The sequence below is a fragment of the Camelus bactrianus genome, chromosome 4, assembly GCF_048773025.1.
Source record: "Camelus bactrianus isolate YW-2024 breed Bactrian camel chromosome 4, ASM4877302v1, whole genome shotgun sequence".
Taxonomy (NCBI): Eukaryota; Metazoa; Chordata; class Mammalia; order Artiodactyla; family Camelidae; genus Camelus; species Camelus bactrianus.
The window spans coordinates 1,123,675-1,139,033 of record NC_133542.1 but is presented as its reverse complement, the minus strand read 5'-3'; the positions used below and the strand labels follow the sequence as shown (position 1 = coordinate 1,139,033).

At 45.7% G+C, this 15,359-nt stretch overlaps 1 long non-coding RNA gene across 1 annotated transcript; it reads left to right on the top strand.

The window, feature by feature from the left end:
- The first annotated feature begins 657 nt into the window (after window positions 1–657).
- Window positions 658–15,274, top strand: LOC141577346 (uncharacterized). Its single transcript, XR_012506218.1, has 6 exons — window positions 658–1,858; window positions 2,511–2,620; window positions 4,500–4,567; window positions 10,110–10,227; window positions 11,870–12,029; window positions 15,077–15,274. It is a non-coding gene; the product is annotated as an uncharacterized LOC141577346 (long non-coding RNA).
- The last annotated feature ends 85 nt before the right edge of the window (window positions 15,275–15,359 follow it).

Below are 15,359 nucleotides of genomic sequence, written 5' to 3'. Positions count from 1 at the left end.
AGAAGTGCAGGCAGTGCAGAAGTGCAGATAGTGGCAGGGGTGCAGAGGTGCGGGGAGTGTAGGGATGCAGGGAGGTGCTCAGGCACGTGGCCAGGATTAGAAGGCAAGTGCACATCCTCGCAGTCAGCCTGACCCCGGGAGGCTAGTCCAATCGTTTGGGGCGGCGGAGGCGGCGGTGCGTGGGAGGCTGCCCGGGCAAGCCGGTCGATTTCTTCTCTTCCCTGCAGCCTGGCCTAGGGGGGCCTTGGCCGCTGGAGATTCGCCAGATGTTGGACTCCAGGTAAGCTTGCTCCTGGGAGGTGGGGCGGTTAGGTCAGGGGGCAGCGGCAGCGACAGGGGGGCGGAGCGCGGCTGCCTCTGGCGAACTGTTGGAATAGCTGCCTTCTCCCGGCTGCCGGGCCTGGGAGCGGCCTCTGCTGCCCCTGGTCACCGTACACGCCTGTCCCGCTCAGCTTGCTGAGTGGGGACGGTGCCATTAATGTGCGGGGCCCACGGGGTTAGGGGGGCTGCCGCGCGGAAGCCGGTCAGTTCGCTCAGCTCTCCCCCGCGGCGGAGCCAGTGGCAGCTTCTGCTGCCGTAGAGACGGGACGCCGGTCTCCAGGTGAGCTTGCCCCTGGGAGGCGGCGGCGGCGGCTGCAGGGGGAGGGGGTCCGTTCCAGGGAGCTGCTCCATTTCTTCTGTCCCGCGCGGCCTGGCCTGAGGGCGACCTCTGCCGCCAGAGATTTGCCTGCGGTCCGACTCCAGGTGAGGTTGCACCTGGGAGATGGGTGCGGTGCAGTCAGGGGGCTGGTAAGGTGGTGGCTGCGGGGATAGGGAGGCTGCCCCGGGGGAGCTTGTGTATTAGCTCCCATGTCTGTGCCGCGTGGCCTGCAGGCGGCCTCTGCTGCGCCAGGTCCCCGGACACCCCTGTCCCACTTTGCCTGCTGGGGGCGGGAGGCAGGGTAGTCAGGGTACACGGGTGGCGGGGGTCGGGGGCCTGCAGCGGGGGAGCGGGCCCATTTGCTCCCATCTTCCCCGCGGCTTGTCCTAGGGGCGGTCTCTGTTGCCCTGGGTTACGGGACACGTGTATCCTAGTCGGCCTGACCCCGGGAGGCGGGCGTGGTACGTTGGGGGTGGTGGCAGCAGCGGCAGGTTTTCCCATGGAGCCGGTCCATTTGCTCCCATTTCCCCCCATGGTTTGCCCTGAGGGCTGTCTCTGTTGTCCCAAGTTCGCCGGACGTCCATCTCCAGGTCAGCCTGCTCCCTAGAGGAGGCCACCGTGAGGTCAGGGGGCAAGAGAGGTGGCTGCTTCAGGGGTAGGTGGCTGCCTTGGGGAGCTGGTGGATTGGCTCCCGTCTCCCCGATTGCCTGGTGTGGGAGTGGCCTCTCCTCCCCCAGATCACCAGACACACCTGTCCCATTCAACCTGCTGGGGGAGGGGTGCCCTGGGCGGTGCCTTTAAGGTGCGGGGGTGGCGACGGCGGGGGTAGAAGACCTGCAGCGCTGAGCCTGTCAATTTGCTCTCCTCTTCCACGCTGCCAATCCTGGGGGCATCCTCTGCTGCCCAAGAAGCCGGATGCCCGTCTCCAGGTCAGCTTGCCCCTGGGAGAAGGGCGCGATGCGGTCGAAGGGCAGAGGCAGCTGCGAGGTCCGGCTGCCTGTCCTAATGGGGCCACTTCTTCTCCTCTCCACTGACCTGGCCTGGGGATGGCCTCTCCCGCGCAAGATTCGCCTGACACCCCACACCCGGTCAGGTTGCTCCTGGGAGGTGGGCGCGGTGAGATCAGGTGTTGGAGAGGAGAGAGTGGCTGCCCCTGGCGAGGTGAAGGATAAGCTCCCATCTCTCTGGAGGCATGACGTGGCCGACCCTCGTTCCCAGGTCACGTTTCTCCGGGTCATATTGCCCCGGGGTTGCAGTAGTGTGAGGGGGCGGCGGGGTGTTGGCTGGGGTATGGAGCCTGCCGCTTGGGAGCTGGTGGTTTAGCTCCCATCTCTTCCGCAGCTTGGCCTGGGGGCAGCCTCTTTTGCCCCAGGTCCCAAAGCACAGTTTCCCTGACAGCTTAGCCACTGGAGGTGGGCAGGATGTGCTGAGGGGGCGGAGGCAGCTGCCAAGGCAGCGACGAAGGGGGCTGTCCCTGGCCAGCTGGTCAATTTGTTCCCATCTCAAACTTTGCTGCCCCAGTTTCGCAGAACGCCCTTCTCCAGTTAATTCTTCTCCTGGGAGGTGGGCGCAGTGCATGCAGCCCAAGGTCTGGGCTCTCCCCTGGGGAGGGGCAGAAACCTCTTGTTCTCCTTTGTCTTTATTCTTCAGCAAAGGGGTTACTTGACCCAATTCTTAATTCTGAGGAAGTGTAGCCTGTGTTACGGAAGAGTTGCTGGACAGTGAGGTTTCTGGGTGGGTTTTCACATCAGCTGATGCCCCAGGCAGGCAGGAAATCTATTACTTAGAGCTTCTTAGTCTGGAGTTGGGGGATGGCCCCGCCATCCTCACCATGCTTTTTAAAAATGTGTTACTCCTCTCTTTTTCCTAGGTGACATTTTAGGTTATTGGGTCACAGATTGCTGGCACACTCATCCCTGTTCTCAAATATCTTTTAAACTTGGGTGAAGTGATAAGTAGGGGAAGATGATTTACTGAAAGGTAAGAATACTTAAATTTGCATTAAAGCTAAATTCTGTCAATCTTTCTCAAATGATTTTTCTCTGATTCTAAATCCACGACCTAGTGAATGTTGTACTCCTGTGTAAATCATTGATCTTCACATCACATTGGTTGAGTGGTCAGCGAGATTTGTTAATTAGATTATTCCTGAAAGGAAAAGCTCAGGCTTTTGAGAATTCCTTGTCGGATGTCACCCAGGCAGTCACAGTAGAAGACAGAGCTGATATAAAAATCCCTCACTGCCTGAACTGCAAAGCTTCTGGAATTACTGATCCCTGAAATGCAGGTGACATTTGATGATAATCTGGGGGATGGTTTATATGATCAGATTCTTCCAGTCCTGTAAATGGTTTCCGTGGCCCCAGCCCTGAAAGAACTAGTCTTAGGGGCCATATCATGAGGGGTGGGATGGGAAGGCAAGGTCTAAGAGCTGAAATCACTGAGATTCCACACTCGCTAAACACAGACTCCAGAGCCTAATTGTTGTCAGGTTCTGTTCTGGATTTGAGAGTGTGTTCAGACATGATTCTTGCCCTTCAGGAGACACTGCCTGCGTGGTAGTAACCTTTACATAGATCTGGGGAGGATGGCAATTAAGTAGATGGGCTGTTACGGTTCTCAGTGTGCCCAGGCTCGCTCTTCCAGGCATTCGTGGGACTAACGAGTCATCTTATTCACTCATTCACTAATTTATTACCATTGAATTGATCATTTGTCCCACAGTAAGTGAAAGAAGGTATCAGGAAGCTGAGTTTTGTCCCCTCTCCTATCACTGATTGTATCTGTCAGTCGGGCTCCTTGAGTATGCATTGTGAAATGGTGGTATTTCTTGCCCAATGGGGCTGCACTGTGAGTTTTGAGAATCAGGGGAGTCACGTGGGTAGGACAGCACCCTGACACACATGGCCACCCCACCACATGAGACAGCATTGTCGATGCTCAGGTGACCCGATGTAGACCGCTGTGCTAAACCTGAGCATGTTTAGTGATCTTGGTGGCTATGAAAATACAGACTACCCGTCCTTACCTCTGAGACTCTGAGGGTGTGCACACCAGAATTCTGCATTTTAAGAAGCACTTTAACTAAATCTGATGAAGATGATCTGATTGTCCCACTGAGAAACACTGGTGTGCGAGACACCAATATTGAGGATTCTCAGGGAGCGATGTCTTTTCAGGATTGTCCAAGGGTCCTCACTTGAGACTTTTGCCTTGGGTGTAATTGTATGTGTTCAGAAGTGATGTCTTTCACTTCCAGTGCTTGTCAGCATGCTCTCTGCAGGGGTTTGCTCTCAGTAGATGGCAAAAACTATGATTCTTCAGGTCACCGAGCTAGAGTGTGAGCGATATTTTATTTTGGTTTTCTTTATAGCAATGCAGAGTCTCCCGAGAACAGATTCAGACTGAACAGATTTGTGTCAGACTTTGGGAGACCGCTGGTGCCCCAGATGTTCTCTGGCAGGTCAATGACGAATCTAGGTCCATCTTTCACTGCTACGTCAATGAAGTGGGCCACTTCGACAAGGCCAAAGCTAGTATCCCCACCATAGCCCTTGACAGTGATGTTCGGCTCCAGGAAGCCATCAGATGCAGCGGATGGCCAGAGGAGGAGCCGAACTTGCCCATGAAATGTGACATCCCCAACTTCATCAACACGGACCAGAACTCTTCCTTTGGGGAAGATGATCTGATTTTCGAACCACCGAATGTTCTAGAAAATAAGCCAGTTGCCCAGACCCCACACAAAGACTTGAGTTGAGAAACGTGCTTTGTCAGGTGTCTTTTTGAAGATATGAATTTTGTCTTTGTATGGCAGGAAGTCCCGTTTCACAAAATTGTATGTGTTTTTCTCTGAGAGAGAGAAATGGAGACAGACAGAAAGACGAAGAAGCAGAAGAGAGCGCCCTCAGAAGAGAGCTAGTTAAGGTGAGTTTTGTGCCATTAAAAAATATTTGGGGTTTTGGGGGGAACAAAGTATTTACACTGTCTCATTCTCCTCGTTGGAAACCTTGGCCCCACACTCAGTGTCAGCATCCTTGAACAGGGGTTGGCACGGTGCATTTTATCTCGCGCTGCCTCTTCCACGTTCTGCCTTTAGCACGTTGTTTTGCCTCCCAGGGCTGCCACCCTTTAAACTGTAATGTGAGGAGTCTGGAGTAGATGATCCATCCCAGCTCTGCTGTTTTGCAAATTTCTGATTTCGTATTCGGATGAGGCTGGGATACACCCAGAGCAGTATAAACCAGGCCCTACCTCCTGTCTCTTGCTGGGGCATCCCTCAGGTCTGTGCCTTCTACTCAAGCCTTTACTGAGCCCAGCTTTTGTCAGGAGCCCAAGTGCCTACCGGGATGGCAGGAGACCTGTCTCTCGTGGTCACGGTGGCCGAAAATTCTATTTGTTGTGCTGAAACAGCTCTTCTGAGATCCTCCGGCCACCCTTGCTCCAACCTGAGGACAGACCTACCGTTCCTTTCCTAGGAGGAGGATCAATCCATGGTGCATTTTATGACAATCCTGTCCCCAAGAATGCACGGAAGGTTATCAGCTGAGTGAGGGGAAGTGCCTCTGTGTCTCTGTGTCCCTGTATCTCTGTCTGCTCACAGTGCCCTGCCACCGGCTACTGAACAAGAAAAGTGCTATTCACCATGCTGTGTCTTTTGCAGATGTGTAGGTGATGGTCTTGTGGCTCATGTGTGGGCTTTGTGCTGGGATGGTGAAGGGCTTATAAATACCTCATCAACATGTATTCGAGATGGCCTGGTGCCACACAGACTTGATACATGAAGGCATCAAGCCTGCACACTGGTTTGGAAACAACTTGGTTTTGATCAGTCACACTGCATGCATGACTCACTGCTGATCTCTGGGTGTTTTTTTCATTTTAGATTTATTCACCCAGTGTCTTGCTTAAGCTGAAAAATACATTTATTTCACTAGAATATTCTCGGATTCTTTGTTTCACACATCCAGTTGTTTAATTCTTTAAAAATCATTTTGTGTTTATAATGCCTCCTAATTTCTATCAACTCTAGGTTCCCAGTGGCCTGAGCCATGCACCAGATTTGATGTAGGAACTGTTCCACCAAAAGAAATCCCTTTGCCATAATATCTTTTGAGGAAAATATTATTCTTTAAGGCTCTAACAGTAAATCGTAGAACAAAGCATGGAACATTTATTGTAGTTAATACATGTTCATGCAAAAAGAAATGATATTTTCATTAAACAATGTTGATTTTAATAACTTTTACTAATGTGAATATTATTATTCATAATTTAAATAACCAAATAAAACCACAGTTATTTATTATGAAGATTGAAAACTATTTACACTGTCTCTCAATTAGAGGTAGCTTTATTAGAAGACTGAAGGGTATTTAAAAGATGGAAAAATACCCATGATGACACCATCATTTTTATTAACTAAATATCAAGAACTGTGCAGGGTTAAGATTTAACCCTCTGCAAGCTGTCAAGTTAGCATGAGGTAGTTTGTGGATGCTGCCAGAAGACAGGAGTCTCCCTCAGGATCAGAGACAAAGAACTTCCTGCCAGCACAGCAGGCAGCTTGGGGTTCATGTTCATGTTGGTTCCTGAGTTTCTTTCCTTTTGCTGTTGTAACAAAGGACCACAGACTCAGTGGCTTAAAGCAATACACATTCATCGTCTCACTGTTCTATTGTGCAGAAGTGCAAAGTCATTGTCAGTGGGCTAAAACCAACGTGTGGCCAAGGCTATGTTCCACACCGAGGCTCTAGGGAGGGATTCGTCCTCCTACCTTTCCCAGCTTGCAGAGGTGTTCACACTCCTTGGCCCAGGGCCCTGTGTCACTGTGACCTCTGCTGCCACTTTACATCTCTGTATCTGCCTATATAGATATAAAGGAAGAGTCTTCTACATCTGGTATGGACCGTTTTTCCTAAATGGACATTGTATCTCTATGTGCAGATTAAAACCCCTTCCCTCCAGGGTGTGGTGGCATCAGCTCACAAGATTACCACTCTGGGCTTTAAGTGTCCTCTTTGTATTGTCACCTGGGAACTTCTCTTTCCATAGTTAGCTCTGTGTTACATTTGTTGTTGTATTTTACCCGGTATTACTGAAAGTTTTACTTAAAAGGGATCCTAATTAGCTCTGTTTACCTGTTTCCAGAGCTGAAAGCTTCAGTTCTAGAGTATCTGTTTGATTTCTCTTAAAAATACATTCCAGTATATTTCTCTGGTGAAAGTCTTTACCCTGTTATCTATTCTCCCATAATTTCCTTATTTTCTTGAATATATTAAAAGTATTTCATAGCCTTTATTGGTAACTCTGATGCCTACATCACCTGGGGGTTTGCATCCTTTGTCTAATGTTTCTTATTCTCATATTATCTGTTATATAGTCTTGACATGTTGCATGTCTTGAAATTCTTTATTACAAGGCAGACATTGCAAATGAAAAATCCATATGTTATTTTCCGTGAGAGGTTTTCTACCTTCCTGTTAGGCAAACAGGGTGAGGGACTGATCATGTCACTCCAATCAGGCGCTGAAGTGGATCAGGACTGAAGTGCCTTTTTTCTTAAAACAGCTTTGAGGTATACTTGGCAAAGTAATTTTCACACGTATAAAGTGTACAGCTAATAAGTTTTGACATAAGTATATCCCCAAGAAACCATGACCACATTCAAGAGAGTGAACATACCCATCACCCACAAAGCTTCTCTCCTGCCATTTGTTGTCCCTCCCTCCCTCCCAATCTCTTACCCTGGAAACCATTGATCTGCTTTCCATCACAACATATTGGTCTGCATTTTCAACATCGTTGTATGAATGGATTCATGCAGTATCTACTCTATGTTGTCTGACTTCTTTCATTCAGTGTAATTATTTTGAGAGTCATCTGTGTTGCTGTATTAATAGCTTTTTTGTCTTATAGCAGAGTATTGTTTTGTGCTGAGTTTTTACTGAATAGTTTGTTGTGAGCAGTGTTTGGATAGACCATCATTTGTTTCTCCATTTACTTCTTGATGGATGCATGGGTTATTTACAACTTGAGCTATTATAAATAAAATTGCAGTGAATATTTGGTTACAAGTCTTTATAAGGACATATGCTTTTCTTTTCTAAAGCACCAGATGAGGAATATCTGGGTTATATGGTAGATAGGTATTTACCTTTTTTAAAGAAACTGTAAAAGACTGTTTCAAAATGGTTGTACTATTGTAAATTCCTTGTGGTGTGTATCAGCTCTGCTTGCTCTACTTCCTTACCAGCACTTTGTAAGGTCGGTCTTTCTAATCGTATTCATTCTTGTATGTATGTGTACTAGTATCTCACTGTGGTTTTTGAAAGCATTTCTCTAATGACTAATGGCATCTTTAATCAGCATCTTTTCATATGCTTATTATCCATCTGGATATCTTTACTGAAGTGTGTTTTCTGGTCTCATTCATTCATTCAGGTGTTTGCATTATTATTGAGTTTTGAGACCTCTTTATTCTGGATCAGATACAAAGAGAGACCTTTATCAGATATATGATCTGCAAATAGCTTCTGTCTATGGCTTGTCTTTTCATTTGTTTAGCAGTGTTTAGAACAAATTTTAAGAGTCTTCATTTTGATAAAGTTCACTCTATCAGTTTCTTTTTAAAATAGATTATACTTTTGGTGTCATAGCAAAGAAATATTTGCCAAACCCAAGGTTATAAAGATTAAGCCTATGCTTTTTCTCCTAGCTGTTTTGTAGTTTTAGATTTCCTATTAAGATCTATGATCCATTGTGAGTTAATTTTTGTATATTTTGTGAGGTGTGGATCAAAGTTCATTTTTTTTTTGCATATCACTCTCTAATTCTTCCAGCACCATTTGTTGAAAAGATCCTTTCTCCACTGCATCCTTTTTGAGAATCAATTGTCTATATAAGTGTTGGTTTAGTTCTGAACATTCTATTCTGCTCCATTATTCTATTTTCCTGTTTTACACCAACACCATACTTTCTGATTACTGTAGTTTAAAAAAAAAAAAAAGCTGAAAATCAGATAGTGCAAGTCTTCCAACTGTGTTTTTCTTGTTCAAAATTGTTTTGGATATTTGGGATCCTTTGAATTTTTATATGAAATTTAGAATCAGTTTTAAAATTCCTTACATCCTGTTCTGCCAAAATTCCACCCATGTCTTTGGCCATCTCCAAAGCCACATTTTTTGAAGAAGTCTCTCTAGATCCCAGGTGAAAGGAATTTCTGTTTCATCTGTGCTCCAATCACATTTGATAATATTTGATTACATTTATTCATATTTGGCTGGATGTACTTGTGATCTTTCCTGCCATATAGTAAATCTCTGAAGATTTGGAATCTTGACTTGGTTCCCTCTGTCTGCTGAGAAAACTAGTTCTATGCTTTGCAGGACAGCGCCCTGCAGTAAGAGCTATCTGCAAGACACATCTAGCTCATTGCTTGCATATCGTCAAGGAATCCTGCAGATTTAGAATTGTTTATTGATTGTTGTCTCCAAGACGGCTCAGCCTTTTTTATTTCTATTGCTACTGCTGCAGTTTCAAAGGACAATGGGCTAATTATTTTCCAAATATCAAAACATACTGTAATTGAGTTGTGACGCAAATTATGTGCTGCTGTTTCTTAACAACCTGCTTAGTGTTCACAGGTACCTTCACTCATGGAACTTTTGGGAGAATGTCATATCCTCAGAGATAGCAATGCTGTCTTTGGCGACCTGAGCGGTAGTATCTGAACTCACTCCTGCTGTTTTTCCAGTGCCCCCTCTAGCCCTCCTCCAGCCCTCCATGGGGGGCCTGAAGTTCTGCCCTCGAAAATCCTGTTGCTTCTCAGGAAGAATTCCCTATGAAGGATATTCATGTCCTTCTTGTGGGGACATTCAGTCCAGAGACCTGACAGCAGGGGAAAATGTTTAGACTGCTTTTGGTAGAACGTAAATTCTTCCATACTTGTAAGAAGCAAATCCAATGAGGAAACTGTGTTGTCATCTAACAAATCAGCATAAATGTCTGATGAGGAAGATCAGCTTCCCCATCCCACTCAGGCGTCATGTTGATGTGACACTCACCTTGGCTAACATTTTCTCCTGTGAGCAACGTGAAGTTCAAGACGTTATGAATGGCTTTTTGTTTTTCTTCCTTAGTCTTTCCACATTCACTGTGTCTGGTGAGATTATATGAATCCTGCTTATTTTCAGCCCAGCACTAAGTTTTTAAAAGGATCACGTGTTTAAAAGGCTAGTGGACAATTTGTTAGAAGATCAAAATCCTTAGACTTTGGTCCTAGAGTTGAATCTTGGTTACTGGTGAATGAGAATTCCCGTTAAAATTTTAAATTCAGTGATATAAAGTTTTAAAAATAGTTATATATTAGTCAATTTCATTAAACACTATAGCAGTTATTTACATTTAAGCCTGTCTCTGGGGCAATTTTGCAATGATTCCCTCCCTTTATTGATTCCCTCTTTATCAGAATCCTTGAGAGGTCCCTGTCATCATTGTCAGTATCATCATCATCATCACCATCATCATGGAACTGATTCCTCTGGGAGATTCTAGGAAAATAAAGAGCCGGACGGGGTTATGTGAAGGTCAGTGTGTGCATATACAGTAAGAAGAGTTGTCAGACATTAGATTCAAGATACCCTTTCCATTTAGAGAAGAATGTGGTCATGAAATCCTGATGTGCTGAATGAAGGAAGTGATGGGAACAGGGTAGTCAATGGAAAGGAGGAGGAAGTGAGTGAAGCGGGGAGCATAGAGCCTTGGATAGGTGATCAGCACATCAGCACATTGAAAATGAGGGGAGTGTGATGGCAGAATCATGTCCCTCCCCGGCCACAGGGTAGCCACCTGTGACATGTTACTGTACATGGCAAAATGCATGACAGATATTTTAGGACAAAAATCTTAGAAGATTTCTGTCTTCTAAATTGTCTATCAGTTAGCGTTTTAAACCCATGATACATTATTAAAGATTAGTGCAGGGGAACAAATAAAAAGGATTCATATAATCCACCAGACATACTGAATGCAGAAAGGCTAAGGAAGAAAAACAAAAAGTCATTCATAAGTGCCTTGAACCATAAAATGCTCATGAGAGGAAATGTTACACAGGTGAGTGTCGCAGCCACATCCATAATGCCTGAATTGGATGGGACAAGGGGATCCTGAGATGAGACAATAGGGTGAGTAGCCTGGATTGTCCATGTGGGCCGAATGTATTCACAGGGGTCCTTAAAATGGAGGACATTTCCCAGCTGAGTTTAAAATCAGAGGGAGGTGTAGCCATAGAGCAATGTTCAGAAAGGCTGCTGACCATGAAAATGGAGGAAGTCGTTGGGCACAAGCTAAGGAAGGTGGGTGACCTCTGGAAACTGAAAAAAAAAAAAAAACAACAACAAGGAAACATTCTCTTCTAGACCCTCTAGAAGGAAGGAAACCTGCTGCTACCTTGAATTTAGCACAGTGAGAACTGTGTTGGATCTCTGACCTCCACAGCCATAAGCTGATAAAACTGTGCTGGTTTAAGCTCTTAAGCTTATGGAAATTTCTTACATTGGTAAAAGGAAAATAACATAGTGAGCCGTAGTGTAACGGATTAAAGGTATAGGATGGGGTGTGGAGAGGATTCTGACATTTACACCTAAAAAACAACCAGGTGAAATGGGAAGGTGTTTTAAGGAAGACTTACCTGGCAGGGCTGTTAAGCAGACTGGAGCGAGGGGAGCATTGGAGTTAGAGGAATCAATTAAATCTCCACAAGAAAAATAAGGAATAAAATGTAACAGGGCTTCAGTGATAGTGGATGTAGGAATGGAAATGGGCAGAGAGATATAAATATTACTTTGAAATTAGCTACAGGTTTGATGACTGCATGTTGGGGAGACTTAGCCGATGTGTGGACTGAATGTTTGCATCCCCTCAAAATCCGTATGTCGAAACCCCATCTCCCAGGGTGATGGTATTGCGAGGCGGGGCCTTTGGGAGGTGATTTGTAGGATAAAATGAGGTCATGAGAGTAGAGCCCTCATGAATGGGATTAGTGTTCTTAAACAAGCCCCCAGAGTGCTTGCTTCTCTCTGCTCTCTGGGATATAAAGATATTGGGAAGACAGCCATCTTCGAGCTGGCAATCCTCTCAAGGATACATTGACCTTGAAAGTCTCAGCCTCCAAACCATAAGGAATATGCTGTTTGTTTAAGCCACCCGACACGCGGTAATTTGTTACAGCATCCCAGACTGACGAAGACAGTGGAGAATGCCTCTGAGTTTGGCACTGATTGCCTGGAGAATGCTGAAACCCAGGGAAGTGGGCAGCACAGACGTTTACTCATTTAATCCTGCCAACACAGTAGGAGATAGAGTCCACATATTCCTCGCTACTTAAAAGGTAAGGAAAAAGAGGCACAAATAATAACAACGACAACAAAAACAACAATAATTTGTCCAAGATTCACACAGAACCCCCTGGAGGCAGAGTGAGAATTTATACTCAGGCAGGCTGGCCCAAGAGCCCCTGCTCATAACTAATAAGTCAGATCACCTTGCTTATGTGGATCAGTTTTTTCAACTGTGATATAAGGATACTGTGTCTAGTAACTTATAATTTCAAAATACATCACTGTAACGGAATCATTAGTCACAGGCCTTACAAACCACAGAAACCTACACATACAAAAATAACTCGTTAGGTCAAGATAACCAATAACGTTTTTAAGTATTATACCTGCTGGGCCTTTGCAATAAAATGTCTTTTTATAATTCTGTCTGGCTACAGAATAACTTCATAATCCTGCATGTTGCTGGTGGCTCCCATGTTGGACAGCACGGGCCTAGAGATTTTAAATTACTTGCCCAGACTCACCCAGGAAGCTCGTGGTGGGATCCTAGCTATAGTCTGGGACTTTTCCTTCCTATCCAACAAGTCCCTCATGGAAGTTTAGAAGCTTCTCCTTTGGTGCCCAGCTGTCTATCCGTACTTATAACATCTTGTCAGGTGTTCCAGCCTGCTCCTGAACATCAGCCAGAACCCACTTCTGCTCTATTTTGCCCAGGTAATACCTTCTAGCAACTTCCATTGCCTTCTTGGCATCAGTTCTTACCTGGAAGGGTAGTGGCTAGAGGTGGAAATGTGTCCACATGACAGGTTTTTCATAAACATAGCAGGAGTGTTCAAGAGAATAAAACGTCAGGAAGATGAGTAGAAGCAGGTCATTTAATATACCAAATGGGTACTTTCAATGTCTGTGTTTCCGAGTCCAGGCTTGTTCTGCTCGTGCATTACAGGCCAATAAATCAGGAGACCAGGTTTTGGGGCAAGAAATAGCGACTTTAATTTGGAAAGCCAGCTGAGAAATGGTAGAATAATGTCCTGAGGAACCATCACCCCAAGTCAGATTTCAGGCTCTTCTTTTATTAAAAATGGGAAGTGGGAATGCTTGGTTGTTGCAAACTTGGTGTATGAATTCTTTGTTGTTAGAATCCTTTGTTCTTGCAGCTCTTCACCTGGGTCACATCCGTGTAAACCTCCAACAAACAAATGTTGTTTTCTATTCTGTAACTTGTTATCTTTATGTGAATAGAAAAGTGTTAATATCCTTCAAAGTCAGAGCCTTGAGAACAGGTTCTCCTGTATATTTCAGGCTCTAGGCAACATTGTTTTACAAAAGGTGCAGAACCAACAAGACTAAGCCTAGGAAACAGGGCACAGGGTTAAAGTCAAAGGAACAGATCTAGTATGGAGTCAGATTTTTTCTTTCCTATTTCAGTAGTGCCATGGAGAAGGCAGTTTGGGCAGCTTTTCGTAGGGTCCTGGAGGCTTTCTCTCTCAGCCTCTGTGTGCCTCTGTTGAAAACCCTTCATAGCTATCTAGCCTGCTGGAAAACCACTCCGCCTGTTTTGCCCTGAAGATGTGTTCTGTTTATAACTGATCTCTACTTCTTGGAAAACAACTCAATAAAAACTCAGTTGGTTTTCCACCAGCCATGGGCAGGGGTGAGGAATAGCACTTTATTATTTTATAAAAAAAAAAATAAAAGAAGTCTTAAAACAGCACTGGGCACATAGGAGAGAGTCAATAAATGCTTCCTGGCTAAAATCAAAATTGATGGCTCAGTGATTCCATGGCTGCTGTATTTGCTGAGCTTGCTACTCCTTTGCTCCATTACACATTTTTTTTAACTGAAAAAGAAATACATGCATGTGGTTAAAAAATTTCAAACAGAGCACAAAAATACACAAGTGAAAGAAGTTTTCCCTCATCCTCTCTTCTTTCAGCCCTCCCTGGAGATGCCACTGTTTACAATCCTTTGTTTGTTTTGCAGATATGCTATGCACATTCCGACCTATGTATGTAAATTCCTTTAAAGTATTACTTATTTTTAACTTAAAGGGATTTAAAACCTCGTGTCTTCTGCCCTGGTAATAGAAAAGAACAAATCTGACTCCATATTAGATCTTTTCCTTTGACTGTAACCTGTGCTCTGTCTCCTAGGCTTCATTTTGCTTGTAAAACAATGTTGCCTAGAGCCTAATATATACAGGAGAGCCTATTTTGAATGCTCTGACCTTTAAGGATATTTAACACTTTTCCATTCATATAAAGATAACAAGTTACATAATAGAAAATAACGTTTGTTTTGTTTGAGGTTTACAGGGATCTGACCCAGGCAGATAGCTGCAAGAACAAAGGATTCTAACAACAAAGAATTCCTACACCAAGAAGATTGCAACAACCAAGCACGTAGGAAAGGAGCCTGAATTCTGACTTGGGGAGATGGTTTTCCAGGACATTAGTTTGCCATCTAGGTCTACAGAAAGTTGCTACTCCATGCCCCAACACCTGGTCTCCCAACTTACTGGCCTGTCCTGCACTAAGGAGAATGAATTTGGACTCAGTAACACTCCTATCTTCCTAGCAAGCTGGGCACTGGAATTGAGGGCAGCTATCCCACACCCAGGGACATACTGTGTGCCCTTGATGGTTCCCCGAGGGTGGGGAGTGGTTTACCCAGGAAGGATGGGGACTAAGCACCAAAACTCAGGCAGTATGCTCCTTTTGGGATCTGACCTTGTACCTCCCGCTCCCCGCCAACACACCTGGGACAGTGGAGGTAAGGCAGACATCTTGCCTGCCTGTGTCCCAGCATGTAAAAGGGGAATATGTACTCTTTCCAAGGTAGTTCTGAGCGACAACACCTGCGGGTGCTTGGTTCCCAGAGCAAGAGAAGCCCAGCTCCACTTGGGAGCAACGGGTGTGATCCCCATAGGGGTTCTGCAGAGGCCTTGGGTGGAGGGCTGGACCAGGGAGGTAAAATATGAGCTGCGGGCCTTAAAGGGTTAGAGAAGTGTGCAGAGGCAGGACTGTTGCCTCCTTCAGGATGCCCCCAGAGTTAAAACTATTTCTCTCCATCTCTGCTACTGTCCTCCACCCTCCAGATCCCTGCCTTCTCTCTGTTCCTCCTGTCCATGTCTCTTCCTCCACTTTTCCCCTTCTCCCGTCCTCCTCCCATCTTCTCCGTCCCTTGCTTCCCCACCTTCTCTCACAGAACTCGGAGAGGATCGCTGGCCCTCCTGCGCATGCGCAGTCTTTGCCAGCTGGAATGAGGGTTGGAAGCTCCAGCTCCGAGCCGGGGATCGGCCCCAAAGGCTGCTCAGCTCTTTCGCCAGGTAGGACATTTGCTCCTGCCCCGGCGCCCCGTCCACAGCTGTCCAGGGTCAG